Below are 12,172 nucleotides of genomic sequence, written 5' to 3'. Positions count from 1 at the left end.
GGGGATGTGTGACTGAGGCCGAGGAACAAAGATGAAAAGATAAGTCCTGAGATTGGAGACACAGCGCCGGCCTCCTGCAATCAAGTCATTTGCATCTGGTCTTGGGTCAGCCCCGCCCCCTCAGCACCCAGCCAGCGGCCTCTGTTATCCGCAGCCAACCGAAGCAGCCCTTGGTAGGGTGAATCCCTCCGGCTTTCAACAGGTACTCCCGGGGCAGCAGGAAGCCCAGGAGAAGCGGCGAGGTCCAGATGGACGGTCATCCCCTCCAACCCTGCAGTCGGTTATGGGGGGGCGCAGCGTGAAAGTTTCCCCGGAATAAATACTCCGGGTCTAGCACGCCACTCTCCCACATCCCCAGCGGATCTCCCGAATTCAGACGAAGCGAGGGTCGCGGGGCAGAGCGGGAAGGCGGGCAGGGGGTGAAGGACTGGAACAGGGCAGAGGGTGGCCCCGGGGCCCCGAAACAAGGCTCGGAGGCCGAACCGCAGGCGGAGACCGAGGCAGGGAGGAGGCGAGGGGCAGCCAGCCGGAGGAAACGTGCCTTCTCGGCGGCCGCCACGGCAGCGGTGGCGGCGGCGACTGGAGACTGGAGACTGGCTGGGAGGAGGTTTGGGGAGGGGAGGGAGCGCGGGGGAGAGGGAGGGACGGAGCGGTGGCTGGGAGGTGGGGCCGGCGGGCGGGCGGGCGGGCGGCTGCAGCTGCCGCCGGCGTCTCGGGGGCTCCAGGCTGCGGGGCGGACGCAGCGCCGAGCGATCCACAGCGGAGCCGCGCGAGGCCGCCCGAGCCCCGAGCCAGCGCCGCCGCCGCCTCGCGCCACCCGGTCCCCGGACACGCCGCCGCCGCCGCCACCGCCAGGAAGGCAGCCGGCGCCGAGCAAGTTGCGAGCGCGCCTCTCCGCCTGGGGAAAGTTTCCCCCGCGGCCGTCGGCGGGAGTTGGCGCGGGGTCCGGCAGCTGCTGCTGGAAGGTAGGGGCTCTGCACCTCCGCGCCCTGCGTGCGCCCCGCTGCTGCACCCCCGGGGACTTGGAGACCCCAGGGGCGCTCCCCCCGGCGACTGTTGGGCACGGTCGGGGATGGGGATGGAATGGGGGAGGGATCCCAGAACGGTCCCGGGGAAGCCCAGAAACCAAGTTCTACTTAAACTAGCCTGGGGAGGGGGCAGGGGAGATGTGCTTGCCCGGATCCCCGCCCCAGATCCCTGCCCCGAATCCGCGGGCTAGAGGCTTCCCCCCCGGGACAGGTGCGGTCCCAGTCGGCGCTGGGCGCTCTGGGTGGGTGATTGGGGGGCGTCGAGAGGATGGCAGGGGGTAGCAGGTGTGGTTAACAAGGTTGGGGGCTCAGCGAGGGCTGTGCCCCGAGGGCGGGGGTGCGGGCCACGCCACTCTGTAGGAGGTCAGGTAGAGACTAGGGATTAGGATCGAGGATCCCTGCCGGGAGGATTGTTGGGCCCAGCCAGGGCACCGAAGGCGATCCGCCTTTGGGGTCCCAGCACCGCGGCGGGGCGGGAGGGGCAGGGGCGCCACGCTTTCCTCCCGGGTCCCCCTTATCCCGTACGGGGTGTGCGCGGTTTGGGGGAGCGAAGCGGAGACTCCGTGGATGCTCGGTGGGGTCCGAGCCTCTCCGGCACGTCCGGATTTACGGGTATATATAATAGGAGTCCTCTGGGAGGGTTGCTTTGGCTCGCGTGGGCTCGCGCCAGCTTTGGATCCCCGCTAGATTGAGGTGAGCTGGCCCCCGCCAGGGGGAGCCCTTCCCCGGCCCTTTCACCCACAGGAAGGCGAGTCCTGGTTCCTGCGAGACAAATGCTCGGAAACCCAGGACTTAGAACCACAGACCCTCCAACAGGCGCGGGGGCCCGCGCGGAGGAACAGGTCGCCCCCGTGCGACGGCGCGGGAGAGGTCCGAGCGTGGAGCTGGGGTGCACGGTGTGTGGGAAAGCTTGGTAGTCAGGGGTGGTTTTACTTGGGGAGCAGGCAAGGTGTATGGTTGATTAAAATACTCACCCCAGAAAAAGAACGAGAGAAACTTGACACTAACAGCGAACTGGTGTAGAGAAAGGGGATGAGAGGATCAATTTGGTGAGGTTCCTTTGGGGTCTACAGCCCAAAGTGCTGAATGCACCTTTCTTGTAAAAGTTGTACCTTCGTTTCCTGCATGTGGCCAGATGGATGGGCTGGATGACGGGCTTGTGGGCGCTTCTGATCTGTCCTCTCTGGGCACAAGTAAGCTGGCAGGCACGGGACCGGGTCACGAAGCGCCCTGGGAGATTTCAGCGGTCCAGGCTGAAGTGGGGGATTTCTCAGCCTGCGACAAGGGTCGCTCTGCTCCTGGGTCTGGGTCTACAGTCCACTTTCATCCGGTCATTTCACTGCTGTTGGTAAGACACCTGCGATGTGTCCCTTTTTCTGACCTCAGCCCCCCACCCCCGTGCTTGGAGTCTGTGTATCTGTGCGGAGCCCTTGGGGGAAGCAGGATTGCCATTGGCATCTCTAAAGAGTATCAGCTTTGTCCTGTGTGGGCCTGCTCGACATTGGACGCGGAAGGGACTCTTGCCTCCTCTCTTTAATTCCCCCCTCCTCCCTGCACCCCAAGAGAGAACAAATGAGCAATCAAAGAACGGGCGGTGGCCTCATAGTGGCCGTGGGAAGTTTTCTTGAGTCTCTTGGCCAGCAGTGTGGGCTCACTGGACAGCCCCTCCCCCACCCGCATCCCCAGAGTCCCCTGCAAAGGTCATGGAAATGGGGGCGGTCCCCGAAAGAGAGTTAGTTGAGGTTCTGGCTTTCCGTAGAGCCCACCGCATGTTTTTGCTGGATGTTACCAAAATGCTGTAGGGCAGAGGTGCCAAAAAGATCAGCATGATTTTTATTTTGAACAGAAGGGGTGCGAGGAGGAGACAGGGGAAAGGGTGGAGAGGCCCAATGGATGTCTCTGGGTATGTCTTCAAGACATTCCATGGGGCCTGAAAACAAAAGGAGTTTGGGGTTGTGTTTTATTTCTCTCGTGGTTCTTGTTCCTCTGGGGAAGAAAGCCTCCTGGCACAGCCTGGACCCTGGGACCTAAGTGTGAGCACCGGGCCCCTGAGGGCCGTCAGCTCCTTCTTTCTGTGCCCCACCCATGACCCACCCCACCTGCCCTGAGGAGAAGAGGGAATTGAGACCTCCCAGGTGTTTGTGTTTGGGTAGCTTTTCACGTGCGGACCCGGTATAAACTCCAAGATCTCTGATTCAGTAAAATTTCAAGTCTTGGAAATTCAGTTTCCTTATCTTCCCGTCCCCAAATCCATTACAACGGTGACCCTTGGGACAGCTATACCCCAACCCGAGGCTGAAATGGCAGTCTACCAGGGCACTTTCTAGAAGCAGAAGTTTGTCTGGAATTGGAGTTAGGATACTTTGGGTCATCTAGGGAGTAGCCCCTCCTTCTTTAAAAAATTCCACGTCAGCTTGGAAAGAGCTACTGAGTTCCTGGATGAGGTTTTAGTGGAGTGAGGGAGGCCTGGAACACAGGGTGGGGGGGGGGGGTGGTGAGATGGGTGGGAAAGGGGTGTGGAGGCAAGGAATTATGGCAGGGATTTGTGGGAGGGGCCAAGGAGGGGAGGAAACAGCAAGGTTTGGGGGGGCTCGGTGGGGGCTGCTTTGAAATGGACCTTTCCTGGATCATCCCAGGGGGGCTCTGGACCAGTCACTTTCAGCCTTGAACCTGCTTCCCCAGTCTGTAACCTGAAGACATTGGCCCGGGAGATCTTGGTGGGCTTGCTGCTGAAAGGCAGGAAGGTATAACTTCTTAGGGCAGTAAGCAGCTTTTGCTCTGCCTTGAGTCCAGCGGAGGGCACCTCTCCCGCTGTCTTGCCCCATCCCGCCCCAGCCCTGCACAACATCAGACTGCCATTTTAGACTGAGAAGTTAAAGTCAACCGGTGCCTGCTGGGAACCCTAAGTCTGTCTGCAGGCCCTAGATGCTTGTCTAGCCCTCACTCCCTTTCCCTAAGGAGAGCCCGTGTTGGTGGCTGGGCGCCCCTTTGAGGGACCCCTCTTTCCAGAGGGCTGGAAAAATCAGGAACATTTGTTCGTGCTCAGCTGGTACGCGGCAAAGGGAGGGGGCCTTGGAACCAAGCACTTTGGTCCCCCGGAGCAGATGATCGGTCGATCGAATATTTCTGCAACCTGATGCAATGGAGCAAAGCTGCCAGCTTGGGCTCCTCCTGCTACGCGGGCTGGCACTTTGGACCCGAATCAGCACTTGGATCCCGCGGCGGGGACGGGGGTGGGGGGGGGGGTGGGGGGGTTGGGGGATGGGTGTGTCTGCCGGTAAGGAAACTCTTTTTGAAAAGAGACAGTGAGATGATGAGCCCCAGTGTTTGCAGCTGGCGAAGTAGATCTTTCATGTCCGCACTGATTATCTTAAATTAAGGTCCAACCCTTGTCCGTTGTCTTCTCCCAAGACCGCTGCTTTAATTAATAAATCAAACAACTCGGAGATGAGCAGAAGCGTGTTCACTGGTTCTGCGCATGTGCGTCTGGACCAAGAGGCAACAGGGTTTGGTTGAGGGAAGGTCCCCAAACTCTGAGAGAAGAGACTTGTGTTTGAGCCCTGATTCTCTTGCAGGTGGAGCTGTGTGACCTCAAGGGAGTCACTGGCCCTCTCTGAGCCTGTTTTGCTATTTCTTCAGCGACAGCGTTGGGTGGTGGTTAGGCTGCCTGGGTTTGAACGTGTGTGAGGGCCGGGAAGAGTCTGCTTTGAGAATGGAAGACACAAGTGAATAAAATGAATCGCTCCCTCCCCCGTTTTCCTCCCTCACTGAGGGACGCTGGAGTTAAAACCTTGTGAATATTCTCCTGATAGTCCCATCCCCGTGGCAGGGAGCCCAGTGTGACGTCACTGAAAATATCCCGGTTTCTGGCACTTGAGGGATGATATTTCCTCCGCTAGTGTTTGCCTATCCTCTCCCTTCCATCCTTTGTTTCCCACCCTGAACCATAGTATGAAGACCATATGTGCAGATAATGAGTTTAAGCTGATAAACAACTCCCAGATTCACCCAAATAAAAGGCCGTCTTGCTAGAAGATGCTTGCGACTTTAAAATAAATAATCTGGCTTCTCTGCTCTGTTGCATTATGTCTGGCCAGGCCTGCTAACCCCTTTTGTCTACTGCCCCTTGGTCTGCTGCAGACACAGAGGCTAGACCAGGAGTATGTTCTGGGCTTTATGGGCTGCCCGGGCTGGGGCAGCCTCTTCCCGCTGCCCCCTTGCCTCACCCCTGCCTGGTAAGGTTGGTGCTCGGAGCCATCGTGGGGGTGATCTTCGTGTTGGCTCACGTTGTGGGCATGCTCACCATCGGCCAGCAGCTAGACCAGGCTCCATCCCATCTGCACCTGCGAGGCTAGTTCAGATCTCGTCCCCATTTTGCAGATGTTAAAGTAAGACTCCGGAAAAAAAAAAAAAGTGAGAAAGTGGTGGTACCAGGATTTGAACCTAGGCCGATCTGTTGGCCCATCCAGGGCTCTAAACCCCTGTGTGATATTTCCTCCTCGTGTACAGCTGCAGACAGAACCTCCTGTGAGCCCCAAAGCCCCAGGAACGCTAGCTTTGAGATCCCATCAGGCCCTCCCCGCTGCTTCTGCTTGGCTTCTGGGCTCAGTGCCTTCTGTGGTTCCCTCTTTTCTCCTGCGTCCATTTCTCAGCCCTCTGGGAAGTCAGTGACCTTACTGAGCAACTACAGGGTGTTCCTGGAAGAGGATGTGTGTTGGAGTCACAGTTGTGAATTTGAGCCCTGTTTCTGCCCCTGACTGGCTTTTTGGCCTTGGTTTCCTTACCTGGGAAAAGCAGCAGAGCAACAGTCATAGCAATAACACCGTTCAGGTAAATCAGCTGCTGCCGCAGAGGACTCCAGCTCTCAGCGGCTTAGCATTGCGGGTATAATTCCTGCTCGCATGGCTTGTCTGGGGCGGGTCTCTGCTCCACACGGTTACTCAGGGACTCAGGAGGATGGTGACTCCGCTATCTTGGTAGCGACACCTTCTGGAATATGTGGCATCCGAAGTTACTGCTGAAGGGCAGAGAGAGGTGGGGGAGGCCCTCGGACGCCCAGCTGCCTCAGCGAGAAGGTGACCCCCATCACACCAGCTCCAGTGTGTGGGTCAGAACCGTCACGTGGTTCCCAGCCAGCGGCAAGGGACGCTGGGAATGCCAGGACGTGCGTGGAGATTTGCTGAGCACTAACTCTCCAGTTACACTTCTCAAAGAGAGTACTTTAAGAATGAATTGAGATGATGCATTTAGAGCTTCCCGAGTAAACCTAGTATATTGTCCGCCTGTAAAACATGGATGCTTCTGTTCCCTAAGAATCCGTGGTATGCGTTGTTCTTTGTAGATTTCAGACTGTGTACAGGGAAGTGATCACAGGGGAGATCGTAAAGTGCCCATAACACCCTGGAGGGAGGTGGCACGCAGAGGAGCCAAGGGACTTGCAAGTGAGCACAGCAAGGACACTAAGCTGGGCCTTGACCTTCATTCAGCCCAACGCTCCCGTGGCCTCCTTTGGCTTATGAAATTTACTGTCCTGTGAACTTCTTCTAGGGTCTTCCAAACCCTACCTCCGATAGCTGCTCCTCCCATATGCTAACAGCGTGGGGGGAGACTGCAGGCACTATCGGGATGCTGAGGGAGAAGGGTGGTGGGGGAGGGGAGGGAATCCTAGTTGTAGGTATTCATAGTCAAAGCCGAGGGCACACTGCTTTGGGAGTTACTTTGGAGTGCTTAAGCTTTGAACCCCCCCCACCCCCCCCACCCCCCGCCATGACCTATAGAGTTACCTGTGGTTCCTGTCCCACCTGTGCAGCCCCGCCGCGGTGGCTGTGGCCCTTTTGCTCCTTTGTGGGATTGGGCAGAGAACAAGAGGGACCCTCCAGCCCAGATTTTCTGCCGGCAGGAAGACGGCCAGACCCAGGTTGGGATCCTGACCCATTCGTTAGTGCTCGGTGCTGGTTCATTCTCCTGGGACTCAGTTTTCTTGTCTGCAAAATGGGGAGTATACAGGAAGCCATAAGGCTAATCTGGCCCGGGTGCGTAGTTGGTATCAACATGTTTGTGTATCTCTTGTCTGCCACCTGAGTAGGAAGGAAGGGATGCCTTGTAAAGGATCAGCACCCAGGAGAGGCCAGAAGCGGGCCCAGAACCTTGGCCTGTAACTTCCGGGTGGGAGGTGATGGCCGCCCCCCCGCCCCAACTGCCCGTGGTCTCAGCCTCTGCTCTCCTGTTGAACTAACATGCCTTTCATTGGCAATGGGAGAAGAACTTGAAGCTCTGGCCTTTGGATGTGGGCCCCATCTTTTGGAGTCTAAATACCATGCGGGGGCGGGGCCTGGGGTGCTGCTGGCCACCCCCTCCCACTTTGCTGCCTTCCTGGCTGGGCTGGATGGCCGCCTCTGCCACATGAAACACGTGGAGTGGGGCCTTGGAGTAGCTCGAGGGCCCTAAGAGGTGGCTGGTTTCCTAGCGCTGCCGTGTCAAGTGACCATGGTAGGAGCTGGAAGCCACAGACAGTTCTCTGCTCCCAGTTCAGGAGGCTAAAAGCCCCAAGTTAAGGTATTCGCAGGGCTCTAGAAGAGGGTCCCTCTTTGTTCCTCCTCAGTTGGTGTCCCTTGGCTAATGGACAGGACCCGGTGCCTGTTCCCGTCATCCACGCTGTCTTCCCCTGAGTCCGTCTTTGCTCTCCCTATGGGGACACCAGTTCTACTGGATTAGGGCCTTAGGGCCTCATCCTAATTGATTACATCTGGAAAGACCCCATTTCCAAATAGGGACACATTCGCAGGTCCCGAGGGTTAGGACTTCCACATATCTTTTGGGGGTCCTCCATCCAACCCATAATAAGTGGGTACTAGGATTACCCCATTTTACACCCAAAAAGTCAAAGAATTGGCCCAAGTTCCTGCAGCTAAACCACTGGCAAGTGATCAGTAAGTCGGTCTCGGTACATTTCAGTTTTTTGAGCAGTAAGGAGGGGATTTATAGCCACCTCCTAGCAGAGAGGAGGTAAATGTTTGCATTCAAGCACACTGGGTCCACAGCTAAGCACCTGCCAGATGCTGCTGTCGGGACAGACAGGGTGTCCCGTCTGGACTAAAGGAGCAGGGACGTATGTGAATTGTGACCAGTTACAAGTAGCATGTTTTCTAGAACTAACAATTTGAAATGACTGAATGGAAGGCGCCAGTGATGTTCTTCCAGCTTTCTGGAGTCGTCTGTCTTTTCCATATTCTCCTACGTTAAGAATAGCCCATTGAAACAAATTGTCCCTGCTTTACTCTTTATCCCGGACTCTGTTTCATGCCAGAAGTCGCTGTGACTTTTGCAAGTTGGGCTTTTCTCCCCAGGGCCAACGTCTGGGTCTCTCTGCTTGAGGAGGGGGCCTAGGGGGCCTGAGCAGACAGTTCTGGGCTCCAGAGCCCACCCCAGGGGAGCCCCAGAGGGTTTAGGGGTTCAGCTGATGCCGTTGAGGGTTGAAATGAAGGTATGAGGAGGCAACATGCGATCAAAGGTTGGGAGTCCAGCTTCTGAACGAACATAAGGGTCTGGGTTCAAATCCTGATTCAGTCCCATACCATGGCCTTTGTTTGGCCTTTGACAAATTACTGAACTTTTCTGTGCTACCATTTCACTTCCCAGAGTTTTACGAAGATAGGATTAAAATGCACAAATATGTCTCTGAGGATTGAGTGGGACACTTCAAGGATTCAGTGAATGCCAGAATTACTCTAGATATTTTATTGTCTGCTTCCATCAATGGAATAAAAGTGGGGAGACCCCACGGGGTGTAGCTCGGCACCTGGGGTTGAATCTATGCTTAATATGTAGGTGCTAAATGAATGAGTGAATGGGTGAATTCCTCATTCTAGCATCTTCGCGATCACATCCTTCTTGCTATGCACTGAGGCCTCTAGCCATAAGCCCCTCCTGTGTGGGGCACCCAGATAACATGGAACAAACAAGTAGGGATCCTTGGGTGCTATGGAAAAGTCGGGAAAGGCACTTATGTCTGGGAGCAAGGGCAACACAGGCCTGCTCGTGGAGTCAAGCACAAGTTGAAGCTTGGAGAAGGGGAGATGGGGAGATGCTGGGGAAGGGGAGCCTGGAAGGTTGTGGTCACCCCAGAAGGCAGGCCATTTGGGGGCCTGGTGGGAAGAGCCACATTTACAGTATCCAGTGTTCCTATGGCAAGCAGAGACACTCCCCCAGCATCCCCCCACCCTGGACCAGTTTTTTTCATTTTTTTTTTTAAGTAAACTCTTCCTCCAACACGGGGCTTGAACTTACAACCCCGACCCCAAGATCAGGAGTCAAACGTTCTACCGACTGAGCCGGCCAGGTGCTCCTCCTCCAGGATCTTTACCTAACAGGTGCACCTCACTCAAGGCAGCCCGGATCTCTGAAAATGCCAGCTGGGCTGGGGGACCCCCATTCAATTTCCAGACGGATTAGCTCTCGGATTCCCATTGCTCCCTCCTGCCTTAAAAATAAAACTCAATTTACGGAAGCTCGACTTCCACACTTTGTTAGGAAAAACATCTGTCGCGCAATGTGATCGCGCTGGCTGTCTTGCTTGAGACCCTTCTGTGGATTCTCGATTGTGTTCAAAGGCTTTCCCAGAGCCCCTGCCCCCTCCCATCCCAAGCCGACCTCTCTCCTCCAGCCCACCTGCCACCTTGCTTCCTTCCATCCCCCCAACTAGCAGCACGGCCCCTCCGCATGGCACTGCCCCCTCCCTTCAATACCTTTTCCTCCCTCTTTAGCGACAAGAGTCCTCCTCATCCTTTGGAACTCAGCCCCTGCATCACTTCCTCCAGAAAGCCTTCCTGGACTCCTGAGTGGGCCAAATTCTCTTCCTGGTGGCTCAGATCGCACCATTGTTGACTTTGTCCCTGTCATTCTTTAATGTCTGCCTCCCTCACTCTAATGCAGGTCCCCAGGGCAGGGATTCCCTTCCCCCCCCACCCCCCAGCCATTGCTCAACGCTGCATCCCAGGCCTGGGGCATGGGCCCAGGTAGCTGGTGCCTCTCTTCATTTTCTCCCTGGCAGGCCGGTCTTTCCCGGGTTGTTTTGGGGAATGAGCACAGTTGACGGGTATTGATCTCTTGGAGTGTGCCAGGTGCTCACGGGTCTGAGCTCATCCAATAGAATCAAGGTTTTCACTCCCAGCTCTGCCCCTTGGTAACGCCACAGCCTCGGGCAAATGGCTCAGCCCCTCTCGGCCTCATCTTCACACCTATAAAATGGGACTAAAAATAACACCTCATTTATTGAGCTGTTGTGAGGATTAATTCAATTGATTCATGTTAAAATTATTTTCTCAGTTTGGGAGGCTAGAAGCTCATGACCAAGGTGTCAGTTAGTTTGGTTAGTTCTGAGGTCTCTCTCCTTGGCTCGCCGGGGGCTGCCTTCCTCTGTCCTCACGTGGCCTTTCTTCTGTGGCCTTTCTTCTGTGGCCTGGCCTCCCCGCTGCTTCCTGGGTGTCCAGATCTCCTCTAGAAAAGGCTCTAGTCAAATTGGATTAAGACCCACCCCACTAGTCTCACAGGTCCCTTCATTACCATTTGAAAGACCCTCTGTCTCCAAATACAATCACGTTCTGGGGTACTGGGGGTTAGGGCTTCAACATGAATTTTGGGGGAATGCAGTTTAGCCCATAACACCTAATTCAGTATTATGATTGCCCCTGTTTTATGGCCGAGGAAACTGGGGCACAGAGAGGTTAGGTCACTAGCCCAAGGTCACACAGCCCAGGAGCAGAGGTGTAGAAATGCATAGCCAAGTGGTCCCAGCCGCCAGCCCACTGTCAAGCATTAGATGGTCTTTTTCGTGGCTGTGCTCCTCTGGGGAGGCATCAGGGATCTCGCCTCCTGGAGCCAGCCTGTGTCTCACCCAGAGCAGGGAGGATATCAGGATCCACGGGTCTCAGAGATCTCTCGCTTGGCCCTTTGTGCCTTGCAGCCCTTAATCCCTTGTTCCAGGGCTGCTACCAAACCTATATGGGAGTGGGGACCCGACCTCCTGTTCCCTGCTAAGAGAGAGGCAAGGCCATGAAGGGGTGGGAAGGAAGGTAGAGGGTCTCAGGAAGGGAAGGGATTACCGATTCCGGGGTTTGCTCCCTCTCCAAAGTTCACTGATCTGATTTTCCAGGAGCTCTCAAAAGCTCTTTGAAGATAGTCATGTTTTACTGTTAAAAGATGGGAGAATCATCAGAGTTAACGTAGTAAGAGATTAACAGCTGGAACAAGGGTATATTCCATGGAAATGAACTCTCAGTCCTAACCTAGGCTCCTCACCCGGAGACCACCAGGTCACTAGCCTCTTGCTTTTCTGGAATTGTTTGCAGGGTAAATGGGTGCGTGTGTGTGCGCGCACGCACACGCGCCTGCGCGCACACAGCACCCTCCGTGGCCTGTCCCCAGGGTCGCTCCTTCCCAGCCGCTCTGTGCCCTGGCTGTCTTAGCGTGTGTCCTTCTGCCTTGTCTTAGCTGGGTGGCTCTACACGCAGACCCCAAACAAAAATTTGGTTGCAAATTGTTTATGTATAGAGTTGGCTCTGGAGAGGTGAGCGGCCAGGGAGGGAAGGAGAGTCAGTAAGAGATGTGCTGGGTAGCCCACTGCTGGGGGTAGCCGGGGACCCTCCCAGTGACAGTCCTCTTGCCCCGCCTTCCTGATGCCCCACCTGTGGACACTCTGTGGGGACCACCTGTGGTGTGGTGGTCAGCTGGGTCGATGGCCATCTTCTCTCCCGAAGAGTTGCTTGGCCCTCTCTGGCCTCTTCCTGTCCCTCCCCCATTTGGTCCCCACAGATGTCACCATGATGCTTTCATCTCAAGGGGTCCAGGAGCCCAGGCTGGGGTCTGTGGGAGAGTCCTGGGCCCTGCGGATAGGACCTGTGGGCGGGAGGCCAGCAGGTCATGACATAGGGTGATTTCCACCTTCCCCGAGGGGTTGGATGAGGCCATCCTTGGCAGATCAAAGGGCTTTTTGTTGTTGTTTTATTTTCTTTTCCAGCGGCTTCTTGCTGGGCAAAGGGGCTGAGGAGCCAAGGCAAACAGCGACCTCTGAAGCCATTGCCTGCTTGCTTGCTCTTGGAGAGGCTGGATGAGCTGGAGGTCCCCCAGCAGAGGGGCTGGAGCTGGGG

The 12,172-nt window shown here is 56.1% G+C and overlaps 1 protein-coding gene across 2 annotated transcripts in view; it reads left to right on the top strand.

Annotated features, from left to right (window-relative positions):
• The first annotated feature begins 686 nt into the window (after positions 1-686).
• Positions 687-12,172, top strand: part of TSPAN18 (tetraspanin 18) — a 174,690-nt gene continuing 163,204 nt past the window's right edge. The window contains exon 1 of one of the 2 annotated variants that reach the window (XM_080816108.1): positions 687-965. The gene's annotated coding sequence lies outside the window, so the exon portion shown is untranslated. The remainder of the gene's footprint in view (positions 966-12,172) is intronic. The other variant, XM_080816109.1, reaches the window with a different exon arrangement.

Source organism: Martes martes (assembly GCF_963455335.1).
Source record: "Martes martes genome assembly, chromosome: 10".
In the NCBI taxonomy this organism is placed as follows: domain Eukaryota; kingdom Metazoa; phylum Chordata; class Mammalia; order Carnivora; family Mustelidae; genus Martes; species Martes martes.
The sequence above is the reverse complement of the archived record's forward strand: the minus strand, read 5'-3'. Positions and strand labels throughout refer to the sequence as shown.